Here is a 16,008-nt window from a genome sequence, read left to right as displayed (position 1 = left end):
CAGGTCATGATTTCAGGATCCTGAGATCAAGTCCTGCATCAGACTCCTTGCTCAGCGTTGAGCCTGCTTCTTCCTCTCCCTCTGCCGTTTCCCCTGCTTGTTTTCTCTTTCTCTTTCTCTCTCTCTCTATACTCCTTATAACATAATGAACTAAGTAAATGAAAAAAGATGTAACTATGAATTTTTAATTAATAAAATGTAACAATATTTTTAACAAAATGCTAAATTTCAAATTAAAAATACCTGAGAATGAGGGATGCCTGAGTGGCTCAGTCATTAAGTGTCTGCCTTCAGCTCAGGTCATGATCCCAGAATCCTGGGATCGAGCCCCACATCTGGCTCCTTGCTTGGACTGAAGCCTGCTTCCCCCTCTCCTTCCCCCCCTACTTGTGGTCCCTCTCTCACTGTGTCTCTCTCTGTCAAATAAATGAATTAAATATTTTTAAAAAAACACCTGAGAATGAAAGAGATAAATGATATCAAGATCCTTAAAACTGCAAACTGATACTATAGTAGTTTGAAGATATACTGCATAGGATAGAAACTCTAGTGTCTATGATTTGGCATTTTTACATCCAAACCTGAATAGTGATATAGCTTTGGTCATGCTATTTTTAGTACTAATACTGAGAGTCCTTCATCAGTTCAGATCAATGGAATAGCTTCAACTTTAAAGACAAATAGAAAGGCTGTTTCTAATTTTCCAAAGAACTGAGGATGTATATTAGTGTTTAGTTCATTAAGTCAATATACATATCTACCCAAAAAGAAAAGGAAACAGTCAACAAAACAAAGAGACAATCTATGGAATGGGAGAAGATATTTGCAAATGACAGTACAGACAAAAGATTGATATCCAGGATCTATAAAGAACTCCTCAAACTCTACACACACAAAATAGACAATCATATAAAAAAAATGGGCAGAAGATATGAACAGACACTTCTTCAATGAAGACATACAAATGGCTATCAGACACATGAAAAAATGTTCATCATCACTAGCTATCAGGGAGATTCAAATTAAAACCACATTGAGATACCACCTTACATTAATTAGAAAGGACAAAATTAGCACGACCGGAAACAACATGTGTTGGAGGGGATGTGAAGAAAGGGGAACCCTCTTCCACTGTTGGTGGGAATGCAAGTTTGTGCAGCCTCTTTGGAGAACAGTGTGGAGATTCCTCAAGAAATTAAAAATAGAACTTCCCTATGACCCTGCAATTGCACTACTGGGTATTTACCCCAAAGATACAGATGTCATGAAAAGAAGGGCCATCTGTACCCCAATGTTTATAGCAGCAATGGCCACGGTCGCCAAACTGTGGAAATAACCAAGATGCCCTTCAATGGACGAATGGATAAGGAAGATGTAGTCCATATACACTATGGAGTATTATGCCTCCATCAGAAAGAATGTATACCCAATTTCTGTATCAACATGGGCGGGATAGGAAGAGATTATGCTGAGTGAAATAAATCAAACAGAGAGTCAATTATCATATGGTTTCACTTATTTGTGGAGCATAACAACTAGCATGGAGGACAAGGGGAGATGGAGAGGAGAAAAGAGTTGAAGGATATTGGAAGGGGGGTTGATCCATGAGAGACAATGGACTCTGAAAAACAATCTGACAGTTTTGAAGGGGCGGAGGGTGGGAGTTTGTGGGAACCAGGTGGTGGGTATTGGAGAGGGCACAGATTGCATGGAGCACTGGGTGTGGTGCAAAAACAATGAATACTATTACACTGAAAAAAAAAATCAAAGGCATGGTATTTGGGTCATTTATATCATGGTTTATCCCAAGAGATTGGAACTTAAATGCCCTCAGTACATATGTGTTATATGAAATAATACTGGAGGAAGATTAAACAGTTTATATGCCCATGATTCCTTCATTATTCATGAAGAAGTTTGAGCTATTAACACACATATTAACATATGCATTTGTATTAAAAATGTATAGGAACCATGGTAATGGAGAATCATGTCAAAACATAAAGAGACAAACCATAAGTGACTCTTAATCTCACAAAACAAACTGAGGATTGCTGGGGGGAGGGGGTTTGGGAGAAGGGGGTGGGATTATGGACATTGGGGAGGGTATGTGATTTGGTGAGTGCTGTGAAGTGTGTAAACCTGGTGATTCACAGACCTGTACCCCTGGGGATAAAAATATATGTTTATAAAAAATAAAAAATTTAAAAAAATAAAAATAAAAATAAAATGTGATATTATTTAAAAAAAAAACATAAAGAGTTAGAAGAGAATAACAGATATTTTATCAAAACCAAAATAAAGTTAAAAAAATAATAGATACTGGCATGAAAAAGACAATGCATATACATCCATAAATGCAATAATTATTATATAGTACATTTGCATATTAAAAAGGAATTTTCAGATTAAATTTTTAAAATTACATACTATTTCTAAGGAACACTAAAATATGAAGACTGAATCAGTTGTTCTTAAACAAACAATTTAACAACATCAGTATTCTATATTTTTAAAGCACTAATACAGTTGAAAATAATTATATAGTGATACATGGAACAATTTATAGGATAATATAATATTTGTGACTCACTTGAATCTTAACACCTAACCTTAACTTGAAAGAAATTTGAGTAGGAAATTGCAAATATGAAGTTAGGGTGAGAAATTTTTAAATATATTTCTTGAAACAAATACATAAACAAAAGTTGATAATGACATAGATCTGATAGCAGTATTAGCAATGGTGTATCAAAGGGTTTAAGAATATATAAGTGTAAACCTATATGCAAAAAATAGGAGATTATAGACCATTTTAAACACACAGTATAAGTCATGTTCTAGATAAAAATGAGAATTAACAAAAAATTAATATACTACAGACCATAAAAGAAACAAAAGAAGTGCATATATTTGAAAAGATTCCATAATAGTATGAAGCAGTAATGTTCCAAATATAATAGAATAATGAAAATGGCAATAGAAAATAGAATAGAAAAATAATGAGAAAGTTAAAACTTTGGAAGTATGGTTAATAAATTTGTAAATTTAATAAACATTTGTCAATCTGTAACTTTAAATGAACACATTACAAAAAAATAGAAGACCAATGAATTAATACAAGGCATTATAGTAATTAACTTCAGATTTAACAAAGAAAACAATAAAAAAATAGGAGCACAGTAGTGGAATCAAAATACAAGAATTTTCAAAAATTTTTCAAAAAATTAAAGATATTATTTAAATAATCATAAAATAGGCACAATCTTGAGGGTAAGGGAATGGGCAAAATGAGTAAAAGGGACTGGGAGATAAAAGCTTCCAGTTATGGAATATTCAAATAAGTCACTAGGATGAAAAGCACAACAGAAGGAATATATTCAGTAGTATTGTAATAGCATTGTATGGTGATAGATGGTAGTTACACTTGTGGTGAGGGAGTATAACATACAGACTTTTCAAATGACTGTATTGTACATCTGTAACTAATATAACATTGGATGATAACTGTACTTCAATGAAATAATAGAGACAATCTAAGAAATTATTCAATAGAAAACAAAAAGTTGAGACATGGCATTTGGAAGAATTATTTTAAAATCTTAAAGGATATAGTGAGTTACTTTATGAATTAAAATTGAAAATTTAGAAACTGTACAATATATCTTTTAAGATTTCATTTATTTATTGAGAGAGAAGTAGAGGAGGAGCCAGGAGAGGGGTAGAGGGACCCTGCGATCATGACTTGAGCCAAAGGCAGATGCTTAAACAACTGAGCCACCCAGGCACTGCTGGAAATGTACAATATTTTAAGGAGTGTAAATCTATAATTGACTAAACAGATAAACTGCAGCAGAAGTTGATAATGTATAAAATACCAGAAGAATTTGCCAGAGGATTTAATTTAACTCTAAACAAAATTTGCTTCTTAGAAGATATAATTGTTAATTCTGTAGAAAATATATAATTATGTTTCATATTTAATAATATTATATATTATAATTATTATATAATAATTAATGGCAGGTAAATAAATTGTAGTAGAAGTTGGAAATGTAAAATAATACCAGAAGAATTTGCCAGAGAATTTAATATTAACTCTTAAACAAAATTTACTTCTTAGAAGATATAATTATTACCTTATATATTTATTCAAGGAATTATATACCTAAATAGTAACAATAATTCAAGGAATTACAGCTAAACTAAGATAATTTCAAATTAGAAAACACATTTCAGAAAGAAATGTTTTAGGACTATTTTGATTATAAATTTCAAATATTTGCAAATCTAATTATGCAGCATATAAAAATAGATTTACAAGACCAAGTATAATTTAGCATTAGGAATATACTAGGAATAATTCACTACATTAAAAATGTTATTTTAAAAATGCACATATGGGAACAGGAATTATATAGGCTATCTCTGTACCTTCTACTCAATATATATATATTTTTATTGTGGTGAAACCCAAACAACATAAAATTTATTTTTAAGTGCACATTTCAGTGACATTAAATACATTCCTGTTGTTGCTCAGCCATCACCTCTATCTATCCCCATAACTCTTTTCATCTTGTAAAACTGAAATTCTATAACTATTAAACAATAACTCTCTATTCTTTCCTCCCCCACCCCTAACCACCACACTTTCTGATTTTTTCAGTTTTTGACTACTAAATATATTATATAAGTGGAGTCCTACAGCTTTTGTTTTTTGTGAATGGTTTATTTCATTCAGCAAAATGTCCTCAAGGTCCATCCATATTGAAGCATATTGAAGAATCTCATGCCTTTTTAAGGTTGAGTAATGTTGAATTCTGTACACACACACACACACACTCATACACCACATTTTGCTATATATTCACTTGTCAATGTTTCCTTGAGTTGCTTCTCTTATTTTAGCTATTGTGAATAATGCTGCTATATACATGAGTGTATAAACACGTCTGTGAGACCCTATTTTCTATTTGCTTAGTTATATACCTAGAAGAGGAATTGTTGGATCATATGGTCATTCTTTTTTAAAAATTTTTGGCCCCCTACCTTCTGTCCAACTTTGCTTTGAATCTTGTTGCTTCAAAACATAAATACTATTTACATTTTAAAATTGAAGGAAAAACAGTGTAGGTCAGATAGGTCAGAGAAGTATTTGGTTTTATCTAATTATATATTTCTAAAAAATAAACTTAAATTTAACAGGTATTTTAAAATGAACTTTTGTAATATGACAAGTATTATCTAATAAAATTCAAAGATTACTTATTTAATCAAGGTAGAGGTGCCCACCATCTCAGTTTGCATTCTGAGATCCAAAGGCTAATATGTTAGTAAGGAAAAAAAAAAATAGACTTCAAAATATAATATAATTATCTAGATTGAAATACCAGGAATTTTAAGACAAACCTTTTTTTTTTAATTTTAAATTTTTAATTTTTTATAAACATATATTTTTATCCCCAGGGGTACAGGTCTGTGAATCGCCAGGTTTACACACTTCACAGCACTCACCATAGCACATACTCTCCCCAATGTCCATAACCCCACCGCCTTTCTCCCAGCCCCCCTCCCTCCAGCAACCCTCAGTTTGTTTTGTGAGATTAAGAGTCACTTATGGTTTGTCTCCCTCCCAATCCCATCTTGTAAGACAAACCTTTTAAAACGTGAAAAATTACTTGGAAGACAGCTGTATATATTTTTTCATTGTGTTGACTTTTCTTTTTAAGTTTTTTTTTTAAAGATTTTATTTATTTATTTGACAGAGAGAGAGATCACAAGTAGGCAGAGAGGCAGGCAGAGAGAGAGAGGAGGAAGTAGGCTCCCCGCTGAGCAGAGAGCCTGATGCGGGACTCGATCCCAGGACCCTGAGATCATGAACTGAGCCAAAGGCAGTGGCTTAACCCACTGAGCCACCCAGGCACCCTCTTTTTAAGTTTTTATTTTAATTTCAGTTAGTTAACATACAGTGTAATATATTCTTACAGTAGATTATGTTTATTTGCTGTACTAAAAATTAATATATCTTGCCAGACATTTAAGAGAAACTGAGTATCCTTTCAGTTACAAGGTTTCCCATTGAAAGCAACACACCTAAATGTCTTGCTCTTATTGTTCAACTAACATTCAACTATTTTGAGTGAAAATGCAGCTCTGTGTGGCCTATGAACTTGAAAAATTACCTTAGCTCATAGGATCCTCTGTTCTAATCTATAAAATAATTCATTTCTAACTCCTGATTATGGGTTAAGAATTAAATTCTATTAAAATCCTTGCACATTGGGGGAGGTATGTGCTATGGTGAGTGCTGTCAAGTGTGTAAACCTGGCCATTCACAGACCTGTGCCCATGGGGCTAATAATACATTATATGTTAATAAAAAAATAAAAAAATTAAAAAGAGTACAAGTATCTTGAGCACTGAGAAATGTGTAAAATTGTTGAATCGCTATATTGTATCCCTGAAATTAATAAAACACTATGTGTTGATTATAAAAAAAATTCTTGCAAAATACAAGGATAATTAATATTTATGTGGTCAATTTAAATGAGATCCTGGATGGCTGGCTCTTTCCTCAGTCAGGACAGCAGCCAGCAGAGCCTGATACCATGAGACAGAATATTAAAAGTCAGAAAGTTAAGAAAACCATGAGTATGAATATGTATAGAAACCCAAACGAGAGTGATGAATGCTGATACAGTCAACTAAATCTTGGGCTTGAAAAATTTCTGAGGAATTGTAAAGCTATGAAGCATCTAATAAAAAAACATTAACAGAACAGTGAATATGATTCTAAAGAATACCAGTACTAATAAACTTTACTGGATTTTTTTTTTTTTTTTTTACATATTAGGGCATTTTGTCCCATCAAGTTTGGTAAAATTTTCCAGGATTTAAGCTAATTTGGCCCAGAGACTCCTGTAGAGTCACTATTATTATGCAGCTGTGCTTACCACAGATGGGTCATTTTCTTCTGTAGAAGGCATCCCCAAATCTGCAAAAAATGAAAAGACTGGCTCTGTCTCAGACCAGGTACTTACTGTGGGAGTGCTGTACTTGCCTTGTTTTAAGTAGTGGACTTCAACATAATCAGAGATGGTGTACAGGTATTACAGATGGAGTTGAGGATTTTATGATCAGTGAAGAGAAACTCAGGGGAACACTTTGAGAGAAAGCCAGTTCCCTAGAGCTGTAAATCCCAAGTCAGTCTGAAGTCAGTCAAATCCAACAATGTAATTAGGGGCAAGTATTGAAATCACATCATTTAGCTAACATCTGAATTTGGCCTTGATGGAGCTAAGCGTTTCTTAAATACAAGCATAAATGTATTTAAATGTCTACATTTTAGGACAACTTTCTTTTTAAAGAAAGTCTTTTGAAAAGGTTTTGTTTTTAAGGGAAAGCAGAATATAAAATCTTCCTTTTTTTTCTGTGTTTGAATAATTTAATTTTGGTTTTGATTCAAGTATAATTAACATGCAGTGTTATATGAGTTTCAGATGTACAATGAAGAGATTCAACAATTCTATACATTTCTCAGTGCTCATCAAAATAAGTGTCCTCTTGATTCCCTTACCATTTCACATACCCACCACAGTGACCTCCCCTCTGTTCTCTATGAATCTGGTTTTGTTTGTTTGCCCGTTGTTTCTTTTTTTTTTTTTTCCTTTTTTGTTCATTTATTTTGTTTCTTAAATTCTGCATATGAGTGAAATAAAATGGTATTTGTCTTTCTCTAATGACTTATTTCACTTAGTATTATACTCTAGATCCATTCATGTTGCTAAACAGGGCAAGATTTTATGCTTTTTTATGGTTGGCAAAGATTCCATAACATCCATATATATAATGAACACCACATCTTTATCCATTCTTCTATCAATGGACACTTGGGTTGCTTCCATAATTTGGCTATTGTAAATAGTACTGCAGGGGTGCCTGAGTGGCTCAATGGATTAAGCCTCTGCCTTTGGCTCAGGTCATGGTCTCAGGGTCCTGAGATTGAACCCCACATCAAGTTCTCTGCTCCACAGGGAGTCTGCTTCCGCCTCTCTCTCTGCCTACTTGTGATCTCTGTCAAATAAATAAAAAAAAAATAGTATTGCAGTAAATATAGGGGTGCATATATCTTTTTGAATTAGTATTTTTGTTTTCTTTGGGTAAATCTAAGTACTGGAATTACTGAATCATGTGGTCATTCTATTTTTTTTTTTGCCTTCTTCCATTTTATTTTTTTTAATTTTTATTAATTTTTATTTTTATTTTATTTTTTAAATTAATTTATTTATTTTCAGAAAAAAACAGTATTCATTATTTTTTAACCACACCCAGTGCTCCATGCAATCCGTGCCCTCTATAATATCCACCACCTGGTACTCCAACCTCCCACCACCCCATCTCTTCAAACCCCTCAGATTGTTTTTCAGAGTCCATAGTCTCTCATGATTCACCTCCCCTTCCAATTTACCCCAACTCCTTTCTCCTAACACCCCTTGTCCTCCATGATATTTGTTATGCTCCACAAATAAGTGAAACCATATAATAATTGACTCTCTCTGCTTGACTTATTTCACTCAGCATAATCTCTTCCAGTCCCGTCCATGTTGCTACAAAAGTTGGGTATCTGTCCTTTCTGATGGAGGCATAATACTCCATAGTGTATATGGACCACATCTTCCTTATCCATTCGTCCGTTGAAGGGCATCTTGGTTCTTTCCATAGTTTGGCGACCGTGGCCATTGCTGCTATAAACATTGGGGTACAGATGGCCCTTCTTTTCACGACATCTGTATCTTTGGGGTAAATACCCAGGAGTGCAATGGCAGGGTCATAGGGAAGTTCTATTTTTAATTTCTTGAGGAATCTCCACACTATTTGCAAATGACAGTACAGATAAAAGGTTGATATCTAGGATCTATAATGAACTCCTCAAACTCAACACACATTAAACAGACAATCATATCAAAAAATGGGCAGAAGATATGAACAGATACTTTTCCAATCAAGACATACAAATGGCTATCAGACACATGAAAAAATGTTCATCATCACTAGCCCTCAGGGAGATTCAAATTAAAACCACATTGAGATATCACCTTACACCAGTTAGAATGGCCAAAATTAACAAAACAGGAAACATGTGTTGAAGAGGATGTGGAGAAAGGGGAGCCCTCTTACACTGTTGGTGGGAATGCAAGTTGGTGTAGCCTCTTTGGAGAACAGTGTAGAGATTCCGCAAGAAATTAAAAATTTTTATTAATTTTTAAAATTTCTTTTCAGTGTTCCAGAATTCATTGTTTAGGCACCACACCCAGTGCTCCATGCAATAGGTGCCCTCCACAATACCCACCACCAGGCTTCCCCAACCTCCCACCCTCCTCCCCTCCAAAACCCTCAGTTAGTTCCTCAGAGTCCAGTCTACCATGGTTCATCTCCCCCTCCAATTTCCCCCAACTCTCTTCTCCTCTCCATGTCCCCATGTTCTCTGTGTTATTCCTTATTCTCCACAAATAACCAAAACCATGTGATAATTGGCCATTCTATTTTTTTTTAAAGATTTTATTTATTTATTTGACAGAGAGAAATCACAAGTGGATGGAGAGGCAGGCAGAGAGAGAGAGAGAGGGAAGCAGGCTCCCTGCTGAGCAGAGAGCCCGATGTGGGACTCGATCCAGGACCCTGAGATCATGACCTGAGCTGAAGGCAGCGGCTTAACCCACTGAGCCACCCAGGCGCCCCCATTCTATTTTTAATTTAAGGAAACTATACTGTTTTCCACAGTGGCTGCACAAATTTGCATTCTCAGAAAAAAGGCATGAGGACTCTCTTTTCCTTTACATCTTCACCAACACTTTTTACTTCTTGTGTTTTTATTTTAGCCATTATTATAGGTATAAAGTATTATACCTAAAGTATTATACCTGCACAACTTCTGGCTTCCTTTTCTTTGTATTAACTTGTGTTTGTTCAATTTAAACTTAGATATGATGTGTACACGATTAGGACCAACTGGCTAGAGTCAACCTCTCCTCTTAGAATCTATTTCAACATGGAGGACATGGGGAGCTGGAGAGGAGAAGGGAGTTGGGGGAAATTTAATGGGGAGAAGAACCATGGGAGACTGTGGACTCTGAGAAACAATTTGAGGGTTTTGGAAGAGATAGGAGTGGGAGGTTGGGTGAGCCTGGTGGTGGCCATTATGGAGGGCATGTACTGCATGGAGCACTGGGTGTGGTGCCTAAACAATGAATTCTGGAACACTGAAAAGAAATTTAAAAAATAATTAAAAATTTAAAAAAATAATCTATTTCATGTTTCCAGCTGGAAAAGCAAACAAATAAAACAAAACAAAACAAAACCCACACAGATCATCCAGCTCACGTATCAGGAAGCAAGCAAAGCTCCAAGCTCCTTGTTGACTAAGGGAATCCTTAAAGTCAGGGACAGAGTTGGCTCTGGGACCCATCTTTTTTTTTTTTTTTAAGATTTTATTTATTTATTTGACAGACAGAGATCACAAGTAGGCAGAGACACAGGCAGAGAGTAGGCAGAGAGGAGGAAGCAGGCCCCCTGCCGAGCAGGGAGCCCGATGTGGGGCTCGATCCCAGGACCCTGAGATCATGACCTGAGCCAAAGACAGAGGATTAACCCATTGAGCCACCCAGGTGCTCCTTTGGGACCCATCTCTTGATGGCAGCCGCACTCCCCATCAACTCCCTGATTGTATTTCTTTTCATTTTGGCTTGACATCAAGGGAAGATAATGTAAAAGTGACTAACCAAAAATCTGTAGTTATTTTCAACAGTACTTAACATAAAGAGATTTTCAAGATTTGCTGTAATGGTTACTGTAGGCTATCCTAAAAATGTGTTCAAAACTGGGACGCCTGGGTGGCTCAGTTGGTTAAGCAGCTGCCTTCGGCTCGGGTCATGATCCCGGCGTCCTGGGATCGAGTCCCACATCGGGCTCCTTGCTCCACGGGGAGCCTGCTTCTCCCTCTGACTCTGCCTGCCACTCTGTCTGCCTGTGCTCGCTCTCGCTCTCTCTCTCTGACTAAATAAATTAAAAAAAAAATGTGTTCAAAACTACCAATATGCCATGTCAGTTCAGGTCTGCTGGATGTAGATGCTGAGACAGCATCAGAAGTACAAGAGATGTACTGGAGGAAGTATAAAGGAGAGAGGGAACAGCGCTGACAGAGGGAGCGTCTAAAGATGCTCTAGATCTAATACTTGGGATGTGAGACCAGGATGGAAGGAGATAACAGCGTAGCTTTCATTGTAAATTTAATTTGAATTTTCCTGATGGTAAGTGTTGTTGAGTATGTTTCATGTGTCTGTTAGCAATCCATATGTCTTCTTTGGAAAAAAATGCCTGTTCAGGTCCTCTGCCTATTTTTTTTTTTATAGAATTATTTGTGTTTTTGGTGTTGAGTTGTACAAGTTCTTTGTCTATTTTGCATATTACCCTACCTACCATCAGATATCTCATTTGCATATATCTGCCCCTATTCAGTAAGTTTCCTTTTTGTTTTGTTGGTGGTTTCCTTTGATGTGCAAGAGCTTTTTATTTTCATGTAGGATCCAACAGTCTCTCCCTATATTTTTAATGTTTTGTATAGACAGAAAATGCAGCCAGATTTTTCTCCCAATTTTTGTCTCTAGGACTTGACTAATTTTGAGTAAGAGGAGGCACTTTGAAAGTAACTGGGTTGGTGAGCCCTAGATATCAAATAATACTAAATTATTGATATACCACTAGAGAATAGATACCTTGTTGTACTTGGCTTATATAATCTGAATGCCATATCAAGGGACAGAAGACTATGCTCTTAGTTCGCTCCAGATTGTTCCCTAGCAGTAGTCTTCAAGAGGAGTTAAAACAACTCAGTATAATCAGCACCCCAACACCTCACACAAACATATACAAATCAGAAAAGCACACAATTTTATAATATTCCATATCAACACAGATGCATGTTTTAATGGCATGTTTTAACAACATGCCTTCTCAAGCTAAGAGTTCAATTTTTAAAAAAAAACTAATAATCGGAAGGGGAGGTGCAATCATGAGAGACTATGGACTCTGAAAAACAATCTGAGGGGTTTGAAGTGGCAGAGGGGTGGGAGGTTGGGGTACCAAGTGGTGGGTATTATAGAGGGCACGGATTGCAGGAGCACTGGGTGTGGTGAAAAAATAATGACACTGTTATGCTGAAAATAAATAAATGAAAAAAAATAAATAAAGCCTACCAAAAAAAACCAAAAAACAACTTGAGATGAATGCCCCATTTCAGTGGAGGGTCTACAAATATACCAAAGGGTGAGGAGAGAGACAGAAGAAGGAAGATAATACTTTCTGTAAATTTTGCCCACTTCTTACAACAGAAGTCACAAGTACAGTTTCATTCTTACCCCTCTATACCACCCTGCCTGCGATGGTGGAAAATATCTCTTCTCTTCCTGCTATTGTCCCCAGTTGTGTTCCTGGTCTCAGATACTTATTTTATTATTATTACTATTTTGTCTTTATGGTCTGTATTTCAATTTCTAGTGCTTCCTCTCTCAAACATTTAAGCATGTTTAATACTCAATCGTTTTAAGAAAAAATCTACTCTAATACTCTACTTGCTTCATAGATAAAGTTTCATAAGTTTTCTGATTTACTTTTCTTCTCTTCCTACATATTGTTAAATCTATTGTAATATAGCTTCTTGCCAATAAACCCCCTTACTAATGAAATCTTTGTAGAGACCCCAATGAATGTTCTTTCTATAACCATACCCTTAGGTCTATAAATTTGTACAGTCCTCTGTCTAATATCCTGGCATTGGCTCTATGACTGACTTTGGTCCATGGATCAGTGCCAAATTTGATACAATTACAGACTTAAAAAAATACATGTACCTCCCATCTCCTCTCTTGGAACCTGATCAGTAACAACCTATGAACAAGCTTGAGCTTTCTGGCTTGAAAGGATGTAGTAGACATGAGTAGTAGAAGTGAGTACTCTCAAACGAGGCTGTCCTCCAGCCATCCTCAAGTCAACCAGCCAGCTAACTGCTGGATACAAGATCAAGCACAGTTAGGAACAGCAAGACAATTCTGACCTATGAATTAACACAACTCCCTGGGTGATTCTTGGGCCTATGTACAAAAATAATTATTTATTGTGTGCCACTGAAGTTTTGTGGTTGCTTGTTACACAGTTTACTGTGGCAAACTATTAACTGATTCAGTCCTTCATCAGAAAACACTGCCCTCCTTTCTATTCAGAGGTATTATATACACCAATAATTCTTTTCATATCTTTATTCATTCCTTTCAAGAATCTTGGGTGGTCTTTTATTCTGATGTCCATTCTTTAAACATTACTGTCCTTCAGAATCTATATTGAAGCTCCTTTTCCTAGAATCCCTTTTGATAATTTCACCAATGCATTTATATATTCAATAAATATGTTTTGAATGTTGTGTGTGTATGCACATGTGCAGGAACCATGCCCGTAGTTACTACATCAAGCAAGAAGAACAATATTCTTGCTTTCAGGGATATTTTGGTAAAGAGAAAAATCAATTAAAAAGCATATACATAGGAATTTTTATTAACCTTGATGATATAGTAACTTGAGAAACCCCTTTACTGACACCAGACCTTAAACTTGACACATGTGAATAAAAAAAGCCATAATGTGATTAACAGTATGAACAAAGGTACAGAACCCTACAACAAGCAAAGCAAACACACATCTATTATTGAGGCCCTAAGATGTGTACACATAAATCAATATATTGGGTTTCTAAAAATGTCTTAATCTCCTCAAAAATTACATCTATAAAATATTTTATCTATTATAGAGAAAGCTTATAGAAGAACTTAAAAATGAGAAGGCAGTTTGTCCAGAATCTAGACCACATGCTACTAAATATCTTGTAGGGAAAAAAAGAAATTTCATAAAAACAAATAAACTTAAAGAACTTCATGATAAAATGTGGATGACACATGTAAAACCTGTAGCCAAATGAGTTTTCTTTTTTATATATCTAACCTCTACCAAAAAGAAAAATACATACCAACAAAGACAAAGTAGATATTTGGTACAGAAATACAGATAATGACTAACACCAAGGAAATAGAAACAATCATCAGAAATTATTATCAACAGTTATATGCCAATAAGTTAAGCAACCTAGATGAAATGGATGCATTCCTGGAAAACTACAAACTTCCAAAACTGAATCAGGAAGAAATTGACAACTTGAATAGACCAATATCTAGTAACAAGATTGAAGCAGTGATTTCAAGCAGTTTTCCTCCCAAAAAACAAGGTCCTAGGACCTGACAGATTCCTTGGAGAATTCTACCAAACATTCAAAGAAGAAATAATACCTATTCTCCTGAAGCTATCTCAAAAAATAGAAAGAGAATGAAAACTTCCAGACTCTTTTTATGAAGACAGAATTACTGTGATCCCCAACTCAGGCAAAGACCCCACCAAAAAGAATTTCAGACCAATATCCCTGATGAATATGGATGCTAAGCTTCTTAACAAGATCCCAGCTAACAGAATCCAACAACACATTAAAAAGATTATCCACCATGACCAAGTGGGATTTATTCATGGGATGCAGAGGTGGCTCAACATTTGCAAATCAATCAATGTCATAGAATAAATCAATAAGAGAAGAGAGAAAAACCACAAGGTCCTCTCAATTGATGAAGAAAAAACATTCAACAAAATACAGTGTCCGTTCCTGATTAAAACGCTTCAAAGTATAGAGTGGGGACATTCCTCAACTTCATAAAATCTATCTATGAAAAACCCACAACAAATATTATCCTCAATAAGAAAAAGCTGACAGCCTTCCCTTTGAGATCAGGAACATGACAAGGATGCCTACTCTCACCACTTTTGTTCAACATAGTATTAGAAGTCCTAGCAACAGCAATCAGACAACAAAGGGAAATGAAAGCTATTCAAATTGGCAATGAAGAAGTCAAACTCTCTCTTCACATATGACGTGATGCTTTATATGGAAAACTCAAAAGACTCCACCCCCAAACTACTAGAACTCATACAGCAATTCAGTAAGGTGGCAGGACACAAAATCAATGTACAGAAATCAGTTGCTTCCTTATACATCAACAATGAAAATAAAGAAAGGGAAACCAGAAATACAGATAAAGAGCAACTGAATTAAGTCACAAAAGAAAATAATTAGGACCAAGGAAGAAATTAATGCAATAAAAATAGGAAAAAACTATGAAAAATAGAGAATATTAATGAAGAAATGATTCTAAAATATTATTGAGATAGATACATTTCTTATAAATATGATTAAGGGAAAATAATTATAAATAAGATGCAAATAAGCCAAATTTGGACCCCCCCAAGAGATCAAGAACTAAGTGACATGCTCTCAATTTGAAATACTTTTTACATTTTAAACACTATATACTAACAAATTTGAAAAAAAAAAGGAACTGAAAAAAGTAAAAGGGCAAAATTAAAGAATTTTTTTAAAAGATTTTATTTGTTTATTTATTTGACAGATCACAAGTAGGCAGAGAGGCAGGCAGAGAGAGGAGGAAGCAGGCTCACAACTGAGCAGAGAGCCCGATGTGGGGCTCAAGCACAGGACTCTGGGACCTGAGCCAAAGGAAGAGGCTTTAGCCTACTTTAGCCTACTAAAGCACCCAAGCACCCCAAAATTAAAGAAATTAATATTTCCTCAAGTACAGATCCTTTACCTCTTTTGTTAGGTTTATTACGAGGTATCTTATGGTTCTTGGTGCTATAGTAAATGGAATTGATTCTCTAATTTCCCTTTCTGTATTTTCATTGCTGGTGTATAAGAAAGCCACTGATTTCTGTACATCGACTTTGTATCCAGCCATGTTACTGAATTGCTGTATGAGTTCTTGTAGTTTGGGGGTGGAGTCTTTTGGGTTTTCCATATAAAGAATCATGTCATTTGTGAAGAGAGAGAGTTTGAATTCTTCATTG

Source organism: Mustela nivalis (genome assembly GCF_964662115.1).
Source record: "Mustela nivalis genome assembly, chromosome: 9".
Taxonomy (NCBI): Eukaryota; Metazoa; Chordata; class Mammalia; order Carnivora; family Mustelidae; genus Mustela; species Mustela nivalis.
This window is presented reverse-complemented; position numbering follows the sequence as displayed.